The sequence below is a fragment of the Hyaena hyaena genome, unplaced genomic scaffold (genome assembly GCF_003009895.1).
Source record: "Hyaena hyaena isolate Hyena2069 unplaced genomic scaffold, ASM300989v1 scaffold_1115, whole genome shotgun sequence".
Classification (NCBI taxonomy): Eukaryota; Metazoa; Chordata; class Mammalia; order Carnivora; family Hyaenidae; genus Hyaena; species Hyaena hyaena.
Window position 1 is genome coordinate 91,984 of NW_024081743.1, and position 16,624 is coordinate 108,607.

The following is a 16,624-nucleotide window of genomic DNA, read 5'->3' on the forward strand; positions in this document are numbered from 1 at the left end:
GTGACTCCCTCTCTCTCTGACCCTCCCCTGCTCACGCTGTCTCTCTCTGTCTCCTAGAAATAAATAAAACATTAAAAAAAAATGATAGCTCACCATGATAAAATTCTGGGTACATTTTTTTATTAAGTCAACAATGGCAGTATAACTCATGGACTTATGGCTTCATAATATGGCAAATAACAGTTCTTCGAGAACCGCTCGCCCCAGGGTTGGCAGATCCTAATACTTAATATTTTGGTAAGAGACAAAATCCCACGTAGTCAACTGAACTGAAGGCGCAAAAGGCAGTTAAATAGTTAATACTATTAGAATATACCCAATTTAAATAGCAACACTGAACCAAAAGTAAACAATGAACAGTTATACACATAAAGCACTATAATGTGCTGAGCCACACAGGTAACAACACTAAAGCACAGTTATTTGCAGTGAATTCTTTAAAGCCTTATTGTATTGGCATGGAATTGAGGGATCCTAATGAAATGCAATTGGGAAATACCCTGAGAAGTGGGCATGTAATGACACCTCTAAATGGGTAATGCAGAATGGACCACTAGGAACTCCATAAACCCGTACTGTTATTTGTAAGCCTCTTGGCCGCATCGTCTAATGAAGAGAAGATGACTGAAGCTATAATTATGTATATGACATTAGTAACATGAGGTAATGTGACATAAATATGTAGAAGTATAGCTATTCAGGTTTTTGGTATTATCATAGCGTCTGATTACAATACCAAATTTCCAACTGAAAATTGGTATCTGGGAGGAGGGGAAAAATAGTGGGGAGAGAGAGAGGGAGGGAGGCAAACCATGAGAGACTCGTGAATGCTGAGAACAAACTGAGGGCTGATGGGGGTGGGGGAGAGGGGAAGGTGGGTGATGGGCATGGAGGAAGGCACTTGTTGGGATGAGCAACAAGTTGTTATTTGGAAACCAACTTGACAAACTCGAAAGGAAGGGAGGGAGGGAAAAAGGGAGGGTGCTATAATAATGGTGCTATAGACATTCATATACAAGTTTCTACATGGACATATTTTCATTTCCTTGGGTATACCTACACTTAACATTGGAATTGCTTTGTAATGTGGCAACTTTATTTTTAATGTTGTGAGTAATTTTGACAAAGTTTATGAAAGTGGATGCACCATTTTACAGTATCACCAGCAATGTATAAAGATTTCAACTCTTCCCTATCCTCACTTGTTACTTTTGGCCTTCTTTAAAAATAGGCATCCTAGTGGATGTGGAGTGTCTCATTGTGGTTTTGATCAGTTATGTGCTTATTCACCATTTGTATTTCTTTGGAGAAATGTTTATTCAAATCCTTTGTTCGTTAGAATTGGGTTATATGTCTTTTTGTCATTTTATTGTGAGAATTCTTTATATAACTGGATAATAGACCCCTATTGGGTATGTAATTTGCAGATTTTTTTCCATTCTCTGGGTTGTCTTTTAACTTTCTTGTTTGCAGTATGTAAATTTTTAACATTGATAAAATCTAATTTCTCTATTTTTTGGTCACTTTTGATTTTGGTGCCATAACAAAGGAACCATTATCTTACATTGAGGTCTGCTCCATTTGGCATTTATTTTTATATGTGGTATGAGGCATAAGTTCAACCCTATCCTTTTGCATGTAGATATACAGTTTTCCTACCACCATTTATTGAAAAGACTATCCTACTGAATTATCTTGACATCTGTATTGAAAATCTGTTGATTCTAAATCAAAGGTGTATTTGGGGCCTATAAATTCTTTTTCATTTATCTGTGTATCCTTATATTCAGGCAATACTGTCTTTATTATTTTAGTTTTACAGTAAATTTTGAAATTTGGAAGTATGAATCCTTCAACTTGGTTCATGATTATTGGACTTTGAGTTTCCATATGAATTTTAGGATCATTTTGTCAATTGCTATAAATTAAGACCTGGAATTTTGATGAAGATCACTATTAACCTGTAGATTGCTTTGTGGAGTACTGCCACATTAATTGTTCTCTCAGTCCGTTAATATGAGATGTCTTTCCATTCATTTAGTCTTTAATTTTCTTCAACATTGTAATTTTCAGTATAAAAACCTTGTATTTCTGTTTAAAAAGCTATTCTAGGGGCATGTGGGTGGCTCAGTAAGTTAAGCTTCTGGAGCATGTGGGTGGCTCAGTCAGTTAATTGTCTGTTGATTTCAGCTCAGGTCATGATCTCACAGTTGGTGAGATCGTGCCCCATAGGGATATGCACGGACCGCGCAGAGCTGGCTTGGGATTCTCTCTCTCCCTCTCTCTCTGCCCTTCCCCCACCTGAAGGGCACATCTGTTAGCACTGAATCCTTTTAATTTTCGTTTATCTGGGAATGTCATAACTTCTCCTTCATTTCTCAAGGATAGTTTTGCTGGATACCCAATTCTCAGTTAACATTCTTTTTCCTTTAGGAGTTTGAATATATCATCTCACTATATTCTGGTCTCTGTGGTTTATGAAAAGTCAGCTATGACTTACTTAGGATCCATTACATATAATGAGTTGTTTTTCTCTTGCTGCATTCAAAATTCTGAAGTCACTTTGACGATTTGATTATTATGAGTCTAGGTTTGATTTGAATGTCTTTTGAGTTTATCCTTTTGGCATATATTGATCTTTCATGATGTATAGATTAATATTTTCATCAGGTGTAGCAAGTTTTGGCCATTATTTATTCACATATTCTTTCTGTCCTCTTCTTTGACTCCCATTATGTTTGTTATCTTTACTAATTCTTTTTCATTATCGTATAAGAGAACTTAAGGTTGGGTATAGTACTGGCTGAATCTCATAAGTAGTATTCTTGTTTTGTTGTTTGTTAAATATGTTTGATCATAATTACATTTCTTTTTTGATTCCATCATTTACTGTGATGCTTCCTGTTGATAACTTCTGGTTTGAACTGCCTTATACATACATGATATGTGTTATATAATTATGTATATATTACATATTAAGTATGTAATATATAAGCTTGTGTTTTTTATTACATATACAATTACATATACTATATATATATTGTTTTATTGCACTGTGATTAGTGTGGTTGCTGTCCTTTTGTACATACCGAGTTCTTTTAAAAATTTTTTTAAAAATTTTTTAATGTTTTATTTATTTCTAGGAGAGAGAGAGAGACAGCGTGAGCAGGGGAGGGTCAGAGAGAGAGGGAGTGACAGACTCTGAAACAGGCTCCAGGCTCTGAGCTGGCAGTCAGCACAGAGCCCGATGCGGGGCTCAAACTCACGAACCGCGAGATCATGACCTAAGCGAAAGTCGGACGCTTAACCGACTAAGCCACCCAGGCACCCCATTGTACATACCGAGTTCTTAATAACTTCCATAGAGCAAGTGCTTCATTGTTACTTTTTAAAAAATATCTTTATTTTCATGTGCTTATTCTTCCAGGAGACCCATAGAAACAATTTGTTGAGTTCTCACCATGAATACCATTGGAATTGCAGTTGGAATGGCATTGAATGTATAGATTAATTTTGGAGAGTGATCATCTTTATAATCTTCTCCTACATGAATGTGGTATGTTTCTCCCTTTATTCAGATCTTAAGTATTGTGTATGTCTGTTCCACTTATTATCTTCAATATTTTTTCCTGGTTTCTGAAAGAAATAGGCAGATGTCCTAGGAATTGAGATTCTGTTGGGAAAAGTAGAGAAGATGTCATCTACATAGATTAGATTCTTCAGTATAAAAGGTCATACAGAATGTATTTTTTTTTTTTTTTACATAATGGTACCATTTCTTCCACATGGCCCTAGAAGTCTCCATTACTTATAATGTTCCATATCCTTTTTTGTACAGAGGTGGTTTCTAATATTAGGAAAACTATGTAGTAAGCCTTTTGTTTTTAGTGCCATCAGCATCCCTTTGACGGTCTCCTTTCCCATTTAGAAGTGCTTCCTCCATCCTATAAGCTTCTGGGAACTCAGTGCTCATTGTTTATAAGATATGTACCCATTAAAGACCTCCATGCACTCCAATATAAGGCTAACTAGTTGTGTTTTCACTACAAAAGTGTAGAATCAGAACGGTAAGAGTCCTGTTCCCACTTGATGGTTCTGTTTTCATTTTAAGAGCAACTCTCTTAAAGGGAAACTAGAGAACATTAGGATTCTGAGAAGGAACTGAACTTAGATCCTATGAGAAGCATAATAGGAATTAGAGCTGTTTAGATGGTTGGAGACAATTCCTCTAGAATAAGGAGTTTGATTATCTGTTTTCAGATCTTTTTTGGAGTCAGGAATGGTTGATTTTTGCAGCTTTTGAAGGCAGTTCTAATTAATGCCTTCAATGAATAAACAAATTTAAGAACTGCCCAAACATGAAAATATTCTTGGAAGTGATACCTAGTGGTTTCTATGACCACTTGGAATAGAATTTAAGAATTTCCCTGCATGTAATAAGACAATGGATTAAATGTCACATTTCTTTCTGAGATTCTGACTATCTCAGTAAGGACAAATGCAACTGATTATTATTGTGTGTCTACTTCACATGTTCCCATTTAATCATCACTACAACTTTCTGAGCATCCCAGAGAGGTAGAATAAATTTAAAGCAACTAATCTAATTAATGGCAGAGTATACGTCCTTTGCCTCTCTTCGCTAGTGTGTCTTAACTTACAATAGTAATTCCTTAAGTTTGTACAGTGCTTTATCATTTAGAAACCTTTTGCAAACATGGTTTTATTTGACCCTTAAAAAAATTTGGTAAAATTGGAAAACCGGACTTCACATATCTGTTTTATAAGTGGAAAAACATAGGTTTAGAACCTCTTTTTTTTTTTTTAAAGAAGTTTACTTATTTTATTTTGAAAGAGAGAGCAAGAGCGGGGGAGCGGCAGGGAGAGAGAGAGAGAAAATACCAAGCAGGCTCCGTAGTATCAGCTGAAATCAAGGGTCGGAGGCCTAACTGACTGAGCCATCCAGGCACCCCAGGTTTAGAAACTCCTTGAGTTTCTGGAGCAAGAGGGATCCAGGAGACCGTTCAATACAATTGCCATATTTTACAGTTGAGGAAACTGAGTACCAGAAGTAAAAATCAGGGTATTTTGTAGGTATTCTTTGGTTTGTGTTGAGGGATGTGGAAGGTTGGGCTAGATGATTTCCTGGGGTACAGAAGGGTTATGTTGCTTTTATCCATCCTTTAGTGTACGCTTGATTATTGCCAACTCACCACATTAGATTAAGTGGCATTTTAACAAGCATTGTTCAAAGGCAATAAAGGTTTAAGGAGAAACTTTAAAGCTTTAAGGAGCAAGCTATGGAAGATATTTTGGGTCATGAGGTCCTTTTTGGTAACCCTGGAAGCATTTAAAGTATTTCCTGCTCCAGGTTCAAGGGACACCTGGGAAGCAGAGCACGACAGAATGGGTTATGTTGGTCTTTTGCAGTCAGTCTAGTATTGATGGGAATGAAGTCTTAGCCCTTGCCCATGATTCTGAGATCCAACTAGTCACTCACTCATGGGTCTGTGACATAGGCTCAGAGCGATGGCTCTCTGGAATATAGCATAGATTGCAGATTTAGCACCTCAGGAATGGAAGGACCCTAAAAGTCTTCTATCCAAAGCAGCTTATTTCAATTTGATCCTAATTCAAGTTCTTTTAAAATGTACCCAACAGGGGGCACCTGGGTGGCTCAGTTGGTTAAGCATCTGACTTCAGCTCAGGTTATGATCTTATTGTTCGTGGGTTCCAGCCCTGTGTTGGGCTTTCTGCTGTCAACACAGATCCCACTTTGGATCCTCTGCCCCGCCCCCCCCCACTACTCTCCTGTTTGTGCAACTCCTTCTCTCTCTCAAAAGTAAATGTTTTTAAAAAGATTCTTTCTCCCACTCCCTCTGCCCTGCTCGCATTCTCTCCCTCCCACCCTCTCTCTCTCTCTCAAATAAAATAAATTAAAAATAAACTTTTCTTAAAAATAAACAAATAAATAAAATATACCCAACAAATGGCCTTTTAGCCTCTGGGTAAATACATCAGTGACAGGGATGGAGAAGTCTTCCTAAGTCAGTTTGTCTCTTCTTTCAAGACCTCTGCAGTATGGAGCTGAAATAATTTTTCCGCAGCTCCAACTTAATCAGTGTATTTATATTGTCCCCCAACTCAAGAATATTGCTTTATTCTCTCTCCTAAATCTTCAGTTTCTTCTCTCTGCTGCCTTTTGAGCTGCCAGGCACTGTGGTGGCTGATGAAGATATGGAGACAAATTAGATACCATCCCTGCCCTCAGGAGTTCTCAGTCTAGTGAGAGAGTTCAACATGTACACAGATAATTACAACAGTATGGTATGCTCTACAATGGAGGTATGTACAAGATACTATGGGGTTCAGAAGAGAACTCATTTGATTGAGTGTGAAGATGTCTGAGGTTGGAGGAACTGATGCTTAAGTGGATTCTTATAGGAAGTAAAGGTTGGCCAGGCAGAAAACAGAGAAGGACCTTTTAAGCAAAGGCATGGACACTGGAAATAGAATGATGAAATGGGGGACTACAAGTAGTTACTAAAACTAGGTTAGAAACGTAGGCTGAGAATAGATCCTAATAAGTATTCCATGAACTTTGAATTTCATTTGCAGAGTTTAAGTAGGGGATGCTTTTGAAGGTCACTTTGGCAGTACTATAGAGGATGTTCTAGAAGGTTTTCAAGTCTGGACAGGGAGATTAGTTAGAAATATACCATAGTAGGGAAGATGATAAATGATCGAAGGCTAGAAGGACTGGGAGTGGAGAAGAGAGGATAACCTCTTAAATAAGAGGCTATAAGAACATGGACTATTCTAGAACATGGGAAAAATAAGGCTCTCAGACTTTGGCAAATGTGCATCCATCTACTTCCATCCCTGGCCTTGTTGAGATTCTTTCATGTTTATTTTTATTATTTTTTAAATGTTTATTTGAGAGAGAGAGAAAGTGGGAGTGGGGAGAGGCAGAGAGTGAGAGAATTCTCAGCAGGCTCCACACTGTCAGCATAGACCCCAGCATGGAGTCCATCTCACAAACCATGAGATCATGACCCGAGCTGAAATCAGGAGTCAGACATTTAACTGACTGAGCCACATAGGCACCCCATCCTCTCGTGTTTTTTAGATGAGCATTGCTATTGGTTTCTTTTGGACCAGAGCTTGATTGTACAGATTTTATAAGTTTCATTCTGGGATGGAAGCTGTATATGAAATGGTGATTCTCAGAAAGACATCTGAACAGCTGCAGACCTCTAATAGTATTACTTAGTTCCTCGCCCTTCTCATCAGTAGCATGTTTCCCTTACTATCACATTGTCTCCCAAATTCAGAGAGGAAGCTTTACCCTCTAAACCCCATTCAGGGATGAAATGGCCCTTGTTGTGACTATCTCAATTGTTTTATTTGTTGAATGAAAAAATGAATCATCAACAGACATTAATTGGGCTCCTGCTCTGTGTTCTCCATGGACTCAGCGTAGGGATTTTACAACGTTTGTGGTTATATCTCTAAGCAAAATACATTCAGTAATAAAAAATCTAAACATATTCAGTTTTCATTTCCTCTTTTCTTAAAGCAATATAAAAATGTTCTTTGGACAATTCTCCATTTAAGGCTCAGAGTAGTGAACTTACGGATTCAGAGAATGGATTTCTGTGACTAGAATGATTAATGGGAGATTATATTTTAGACCTTATGTATTTTCAGTGGACCTTATGTAAGTAGCCATCCTAGAGGGCAGTAAGGGGAAGAAGGATTGGGAGAGGAAGCTCTGAGTAAAACAGCAAAGCAGTACGGTAAGAGTCTGGGCCTTGGGACTAAATAGCCTAGGCTCAAATCTGCTCCTGAATGCTCACCAGTGTGGTGTTGAGCATGTTTTGTCGTCTCTCTGGGACTTGCCTCTCTTATTTAAAGTAGGGGTAACAATTTCTTCTGTGATGATTTGGGTGGGGAAGGGGGTGGGTGTAAGGATTTAATGGGATTATTTATGTGCATTGCTTAGAACAAGTCTGGAATGAGCTAAATGCTATTATCAACTGTCATTGCTGCTGATAATGATGTTGACCATGTCTGGGATTAAAAGAAGATAGTTAACCAGAGGTGCTTATGTTTTACATTGTCAATGAGGCTCTTGGGGTGTGAGAAAGAAAGGGAAACTAACTGACCTGAAGGTTTTCAATGGTATGCTAGTATGAAGTCAACTCTGCCTTCTTTTTCTTCTCTGCCAAATAGGTTGGGAAACCAGATGAATTTTGTCCATGCCCTGATCACTAATCTATTGCCTTTGCTCTTATTTCCAAATAGAAACCTGTTGAAAAGTTGTGTTACACCTGAATAAAGGTTGTGCTAAAAATGTAGAAAAATGCTTTGGAGTTGGTCAAAACTGGACTTGAAACCTGACTCAACTGCTTACTAGCTGTGTGATCTAAGGCATGTTACTTAACCTCACTGAACCTCAGTTTCTTCATTGAATATAATAATTAATTTGCAGGGTTTTTCTGAGGATATTTGTGAAATGTATGTCATAAGCACTCTCTAAGTCATAGCTGTCATTGTTAGTTCTTGGGATACCCACCACGTGACAGAAACAACAGCAGGCCCTGGTGGCTGGGAGGACTGCATGGATCCAACCTCAACCTGGAGTTGTGCTCTTCTGAAGAAATCCTACTCGGATGGATATAATACAACCTGCTAAGTGTCCTCGCACTTATCAGGTTGTATTATCATTGTCCGTGTCTATGGCTCTCGTCTACCAGACTCTAAATTCCTTACAGGCAAGGACAGTGCCTTGTTCATCTTTGTATTCGGTGCCTAATCCCGTGCACATTGTAGGCCTCATTAAATGTTTGTTGAATGAAAAAATGAATCATCAACAGACATTAATTGGGCGCCTGCTCTGTGATCTCCATGGGCTCAGCTTTTCCCTGCCAGTTGCCTACAACGTCCAAGCTGTCTTCAGTATACTTTCTCCTGGAGCTTACTTCTATCTTCTCACTCTTTTGCTGAGGACTTTTTCTGTGTAGTGCAAGGATAGCAGATATACTTCATCTCAAGTACCATCTCAATCGGTCGATAGTACCTGCCTCGATTATGTTTCACAAAAAGGATGCTGAAGCCAGGTCTCAGTTCAGTGCGAAAGAGAGTTACAATTAATTAGTGATGTTTGCTGAGGGTGGGAGAAGGGTGAATAGCAGCCTAAGTGCCGCATATATGTTATATTTAATATTATGTTTTCCATGAAATACTCTGTTTCTATGCCTGCATTTTAGTCTTGGCTACTTGCAGATGTTGCATGGCTGCTGTTGCTGCTGCTGCTGCCGCTACTACTACAACAGTTGCTGCTGGTTGCTCCTTGGGTAGGACCAAAGTGATCATTGATCAGAAACTTCATCCTCACAGTCTGGGATTTGCTCCTGTGGCTGGTATTCACAGTTTACCCTTTCAACTTTACCTCAGCTATCCCCTTACCTACAGTGACAGGTAGGCCTCCACTTTCCATTTACCACTCAACAGGCTCCTATTTCCTTTTCCTTCTTTAGTCTGATTAATGACTCTTGTTCGATGAGAAGCCTTCTTTCTGGTAGAAGATGCGACAACTAGAGTACAAGCTAAAAGATTCCGTCAGGGCACTACAGTGAGTCGTATAAACTTCCCTTTAATGTGGGAGAAAACAGAGTGTGCTTGAAGATTTGGGGGCAGGAAGAACAGAGAAGGGAGTCGTTGTTGGGGGAGAGAAAGATGCTAACAGATGGAATAAGTTTCTGAAAAATGATGGAGTGAGGGAGGGTGAAACGTATGGCTCTCAAATATGTATGGGGAGAGGGAAAGTCTCAGATGAAAGTAATTACCTCCACACTGGAGCATAGGGATAGGAGTCAGGAGGAACATGTGACAAGGGTGTTGAAAATTTGTAATTCTTGAGGTGGATGATGGAGAGGAAGCTGACCAGAGAGGATTATGGGGACAAACAAGAGTCCAACGGATATTTGGGCCAAAAGGCTAGAGTGGGGCCTTTCAGTCTATTAAAATGAGATACTATTATATTAAAATTGTATATTAAAGTGAGAAACTGGAAACTCAGGAAACTTTAAAGGGATCTTGGGCCACCCATCACAAGTAACTTGATTGCCTGGGACTGACCTTTATTGGTTGAGGGATGGACAGCTAGCAAGAGAGGGGCTACACAGAAATGAATTTGAAACTCCAGACTATATGTGGAAGGAAGTTAGATCAGAAGTGAGCTCAAAGTCTGTGAATGAAAAAAGGCCCTAGTGTGATCAAGATGGGTGTTGGGTAGTTGGAAAATTGGAATGATAGAACCTGTAAAAAGTGGATTTTGAGATTTTAAGATTGCAAAGCCGGAGGGGTCAAGATAACTTGTGAAGCAAGGATGTCAGATGGCCAGTTACATAAATACTGAAGTGACCAAGAACTGTAGCAAAAGCCAAGCTGGGAATGAATGCTGGGGGCCAGATATAACAGGCTTCGATGCCTGAGGAATGATTTAGAGATTGGTACATGGCAACTGTGTAGGTGCAAGAAAAGAAGGATGTAGTGGGATAGTTGTATGAGCCACGGAAGAGTGGTAGGGATCATTAGAAGTTACCAAAACCAGGATCTGCACATTGCACTGAGGCCTTGGCTTGCAGAATGCTGAGCTAAAATGATCCCGTCCTCTATCCGGTGCTTGGCTCTATACCCAGCACCTTGCTGTTTGCTAACCATTTACCCCTTCTGGGTCTGTCACATATCAGGTGTGAGAGAATGAGCAGCATTCCCAAGCAAGGACAGCTAGGGGAGCTGCTGGCCCTTGGAACTGATGGAATACTGTGGTCGTCTCAATAGACTGGTCAGCTTAAAGTGGCATCAAAAGATTTCGTTCAGACCCAGATTTTTCCTTGACCTTGACCTAACTTTATCCACATGGTACAAGCTTGTGTTGGCTGTTCATAATGAACTTTGGCTTCTGAGCCTCTAACTTGAGAAATATGCTAGAACTGTCCTTTAAAAAACAACAGGCACAGTACGTTAAAAATACAGATTGATTAGCTAGAACCAGAGGGTCTTGTTACCTAATTGAGCTTTTAAGATAAAGGATAGACCAAAGAAAGCTCCCATCAATGGGTGAGTAACAACAACACTTGGTGACAACTACTCTAAGATCAGGATACATCTAGTTTAGTGGCCATATTGTACATCCCTGTGCTGTTGGGAAGGAGAGCTGGAAATTGATTCAGAGAGATGTCCCTTAGGACTTGGTATGTAAAGTTTAGGAGAAAGTTTCTGTGAATCCTGTGACATTGCATGTCATCGTTTTTCCTCTGTTACAGTCTTTGAATGAGTCAATATTTCAATGAAGGGGTAGGAGCCCCTGAGATAGAGTGCCCAGACCCTCAGATGATGCATCCCCTCCTTTGGAGGCCGCTTTATATTTATTCCTCAGGAGGATCTGGTAGAAGACTTCATGTGAGAGAGAAGAAAAAGAAGCAGAGAATGACTACAGCCTGTCTTCATATGGGCTTCACAAAACTTGACTCAACAGAGGGATCACTCTCTTGAGACTCTCCAGACCACAGGTTGCTGTTTTTAATCTCATGCTCAGCCCTCTCAGCTGCTTCCTGCATTCATAAATTGTACTGTATGTGCATATATGAACTATCATTTCCCATAAAGAGTACTGCATGTTCACACCAAAAAAAATATATAGATATAGATATACCTTACCCTAAAATAAGGTATAATGCTTGCTCTGTTAGGTTTCCAAAAGTCACAAATTGCTGGATCCCCACTGCTGTAGTATAGGTCACCAGAGATGAGTTTGGGTTTCATCAGCAAAGGACCCCAGCTTCATGGAAGGAAGGCAGTCAATGGACTTGAAAGTAACCCCTATCCCTGCACTCATGTTATTTCTTTTTCCTTCAGCCCCTTAACTAAGATACCACTGATGAAAGCAAACAAAAGCCATACTTTCCCCTTCTATTGACACTTTTCTGGCCCATGTATATGCCTTTAGGAGTCACTCTCTCTTTCATTAGCACTTCCTTCTTCCCATCTCTTAAGACCTAGAGAGTCGTGAATGCTAGCGTTGGGGTTGAACTTGTCACACCTGCCTCCTGCAGTTGGGGAATGCTAATGTTAATCAGCCTGATACCCACCCCAACCTGATAATTATGGCAGCCACTGGAGAAGCTGTAACCAAGGCCAGCAACCGTATGGACCCCAGTCCTAGGACTCACTCCTGATGTCTCAACTGATCGTGAAAAACTAGTAGCGGGTCTTGCCCCAGTCAAGCTCCCCTTCTGAGTTTGTCATCAGAGATCAGGACTTGTCTTAGGGCCTATGTTACATAAGGACAGATACGGGTTAATCATAAACGGTATTAGGAGTCCCGGTTACCTTTTATCTCTCTTGGGGATGGGCAGGATAGGGCATAAGGATAAGTGGTAAGTCTTGTGCCTTTCAAATATATTCCCAGTGATTCCTCAGGACACCCTTAGTCATACCATCTGGTGCCTTATCCTGGGTCTCGCTTCTTCAGAGCTTTTCTAGTGCATTCCTTGCTCTCACTAACCACCTTTTATTTCCTGTCCTACCCTGATGGGTTTCAGCAGATGTTTTTTCTTTTCCCTTCTTCAGGCCATCTGTAACAGCCTTCATCTGAGAGGAGCCTTGTTGTGAATGAGTGAATGAAGCCTCAGTGAGTGAGTGGAGTGACATCCATGTTTTTCTATGGATATAAGGAGAAATAAGGAAGCTATGAAATCTCATTATGAAGTAACAAAAATTTGACATTTTAGTGGATATTGGACCTAGAGGCCTACATGAATGAAGGAAGCAAACCTGACATTCTGATGTCTGAGTGAAGATAGGAGTGAACTCCTTATTGCCCTTAGTAATGGAGGAAGAGAGGGGAGAAAAATGTGGGAGGTCATAACAATTCTTCACTTCAGTGGAGGAAGTGCTAAGACTTACTTCATAAACCAGTAACTTCTTAAGGTGGATTGGAGAAGAGTTGTTGCACTGCACTATTTCTTTTGCTATTTGTGTGAAGTCACTGCCAAGCACTCTTCTCAGGTAGAGCTGCCTTTGTGGAGGTTTCCATTGACTCCTAATGAGGAACAACCTGGAACAAGGTTTGCAACTTAGAACTCGGAGTTTTAAAGGGGTCGAGGACAGAGGAGATAACACAGGTAGCGCCAGATAGCCTAGTTTTTCCTATAGGATGGGTAGGGTAGAGGCAGCAGGCACAATGATTCTAGGCAACTCCAAACCCCTGGCAAGGCATAAGGAAACCGTACATAATGAAAGGTCAGCCCTTAGACCTATTGATTTGTCATTCCCCAGAGCATGATATATTATCTAGAAGAACAAGGAGAGCTGCTTAGGAGAAGATTCTAAAAGATCTTTCAGAGAACAGATTTAGAAGAGGGAGAGCTTCCCATTATGTAATATGGGCATTACAGCTTTTAAAGACCTCTGTTCCCTACCTAGATCACAGAGGTTGATACTAGTGTCAGTCTGTAGCTGAATAGACCAGTGTTAGTTTAGAAGTATCATGCTCTTGGAAAGATCCTGCCACTCTCTCTGACAGGTGTTCAGCTGCAATACAAGTCTAGTACTTGAAGAAGCAAAGAGGATAACAAGCCTCCAGGGGATGACAGTTCAGTCTTCTAAGTGAACATAGCAACAGAAGAGATCACAGACTTAGCTGGATTGGGCTGAGCTTGTTTGTTCGTTCAAAATTTAAAAAAGACTTTTTTTTCTTGATGATAAAAGTAACATGATCACTGTTGAAAAATGAAATGAATGGTATAAATTAAAAAGTAAAGAACTCCTGTACTCTTACAACCGAGAAAACAACTGAACATTTGAGTGTGTTTCCCTTTACTCTTGTAAAAAGGAGTGTATGGAACAGAATTATTAAAGTTTTTATTTTAATTCCAGTTAGTCAACATACAGCGGTCTGTTTCACGTGTATAACTTAAAATCAAAATTCACGTTTTGTATCTGTTCTCTAAATTTTTTCATTTGAAAATTAACACTGAACGTATTTCTACATTATTGGCATTCTTTGAAAACACAGTATTAAGTGTTACATGATATTTCATATGAGTCTAACAAAATTTATGTAGATAATCACATGCTGCTGGACACTGTGGTATTACCAATTTTACATGTAAAATATAACAAACATCGTTGTGCATTGTTATGTGCATTTCTAATTATTTCTTTGCAATAAATTTTCAGAATTGGAATCACTGAGTTTGACTAAGAGTATATTATTAAGGATTCGGGGAGGAGGCAAGATGGCAGAGAAGTAGGGAGCTCCATACATTTCACTCACCCCCATGTCTCACATGGAGAAGGCCTGAAGTCATAGGAACCCTTACAGAATCCAGCAGTTTGGGAGGAAAAGGAGACAGAGTCTGTTGACAAAACCTTATAGCGTGAGTGTGAACTGGGGAAGATAAAATCGGCCCAGGACCAGAGACACAGAGGGAGGGAGGATTCCCCCTTTGCGGGGAGTCTAGAGGGGAAAGAGAGTGGCCGAAACTGCTCAAGCCACTGTACCTGTCGCTGGAGAAGAGAAAAACCTCCGCTTGGGACACAGAGGGATCTGGTTTCCTACTCTCTAGCTGACCCTAGGCGGGACGCACTCGTCCCAGGCGACCCCGGGTGAAACTGCTCCTCTCTCGCCAGCCCGACCTGGAGGGAACAGGAGCAGTGGTTTCCATCTCCATCCCCAGGGGAAAGGTGAGAGGCTTGAAACTGCTCTGAGAGACTGGCCTGCGAGTTTATATTTCAGGCAATATCAATGGGGCGCGCGGACTGAGATTTGGAAACAAGGCCTGGCTTGGGATATAGAGCACCGCCCACTTTGGCTACGCCCCCGGCACAGGGAGATCACACCCAAAAGAGTGAATAGCAATGCTTGGTTTGAGAAGGGACTGGGGCGCTGCCATTTTTCTCCCCACAACCACCAAGGCAGGACCCCTGTGGGACACACCGGACCAAATCACACCCGTCCCCACTAGAGAGCTGCCCTCTCCTTCCTTTTCTTTTTTTTTTTTTTTTAACCGGAGCCTGGGCAAGACCAATATGGATGCACAGCCCTGATTAATTCTGGTCACTGGCTTGCTTAAACAGTTATATTTAATGCATTCTCTAGATTTAAATTCCACACTTCCACCGCTACCTTTTTATCTCTTTCTCTCTTGAGTAATCGGACTAAATAGTTTCTCTGAGTAGCATTATCATCATTTCTTTCGCCTCCTCTCCAAACATATTCCCCCTTTTCTCTTTGAATTATGCCTCTTGGTCTTTCTGCCTGTTCATTTCATTTCCAATTTAGCTTCCTCCCCGCCCTGTCATTTCTCTCTTTGTATATGCTCTTTGACCAGCACTGTCCTATGTCTATTGGGTCTTTTCTTTTTTCCTTTTTTCTTTTTTATGTACTTTTATTATTCATCTTCCCTCCTTCCTCTTTTCTTTTTTTCTTTTTTCTTTCTTTTTTTTTTTTGTATGTGTTCCTTCCTTTTTTTCTTTCTCTTTTTCCCTTTTGGTTTGCTTGTTTATTGGATTTGTCGGTGCACTTGTGTGCCCTTGTTCCCTGTGTGTTTGTCTGTTTTCTTTTCCAGGGCTACCTCAAGAAACAAGCCAAAGTACACATGGTGGAGAGTCTCAAATACCACTACAAGTAGGAAAATAAAATAACCAAGGTCTCAACAAGAGAGACAAAGAGACACCATTCAAAGAACACTTTCGAAATGGATAGGCCCTGGACAGTCAAATAGCCTTCTTTGGTACAGCAGCACTCACTGGTGCAGAGTGCATAACAAGCTTTTAAAACTAACAAGAGATAGTGCTCGCTTTGGCAGCACATATACTAAAAAAATAAAAAAAACCCAAAAAACTAACAAGACATAGAAAGCTAACCAAAATGAGGAAACGGAAAAACTCTCCTCCAAAGAAATTCCAGGAAGAATTGACAGCTAAAGAACTACTCAAAACAGATAGAAGCAAAATAACTGAACAAGAATTTAGAACAACAGTCATAAAATTAATCGCTGGGCTTGAAAAAGGCATGGAAGATATCAGAGAAACTATTGCTACAAAGAATATGGAGCTTAACAATAGTTGTGATGAATTAAAAAATGCTATAAATAAGATGTAAAATAAAATGGAGGTGTCCAATGCACGGATTGAAGAGGCAGAAAGGAGAATAAGTGCTTTAGAAGACACAATTAATGAAAAAGAGGAAGCTGATAAACCACATCTTACCATGGAATACTACATGGCAATGAGAAACAATGAAATCTGGCCATGTGTAGCAACATGGATGGACCTTGAGGGTGTTATGCTGAGCGAAATAAGTCAGGCAGAGAAGGACAAATACCATATGTTTGCACGTATAGGAGGATTAGGAGGAACTTGACGGAGGACCAAGGGGGAGAAGAAGGGCGGAAATGGTGGGGGAAAGGGAGAGAGGCAAACCATGAGAGACTCTTGAATGCTGACAAAAACTGAGGACTGATGGATGTGGGGGGGAGGGGGGAATGGGCATGAAGGAGGGCACTTTGGGGATGAGCACTGAGTGTTATGTAGAAACTAATTTGACAAT

General features: G+C 40.2%; 1 long non-coding RNA gene across 7 annotated transcripts in view; it reads left to right on the forward strand.

Annotated features, from left to right (window-relative positions):
* LOC120224128 overlaps positions 1 to 14,261 on the forward strand; it is a 53,110-nt gene extending 38,849 nt beyond the window's left edge. For 2 of the 7 annotated variants that reach the window (XR_005526471.1, XR_005526473.1), the window contains exons 6-9: positions 3,428 to 3,556; positions 6,183 to 6,345; positions 11,424 to 11,579; positions 12,640 to 14,261. This is a non-coding gene — a long non-coding RNA (uncharacterized LOC120224128). Of the gene's footprint in view, positions 1 to 3,427; positions 3,557 to 6,182; positions 6,346 to 7,039; positions 11,580 to 12,639 lie in introns of those variants that run through there. The other 5 variants (XR_005526474.1, XR_005526475.1, XR_005526472.1 and 2 more) reach the window with 5 other exon arrangements.
* The last annotated feature ends 2,363 nt before the right edge of the window (positions 14,262 to 16,624 follow it).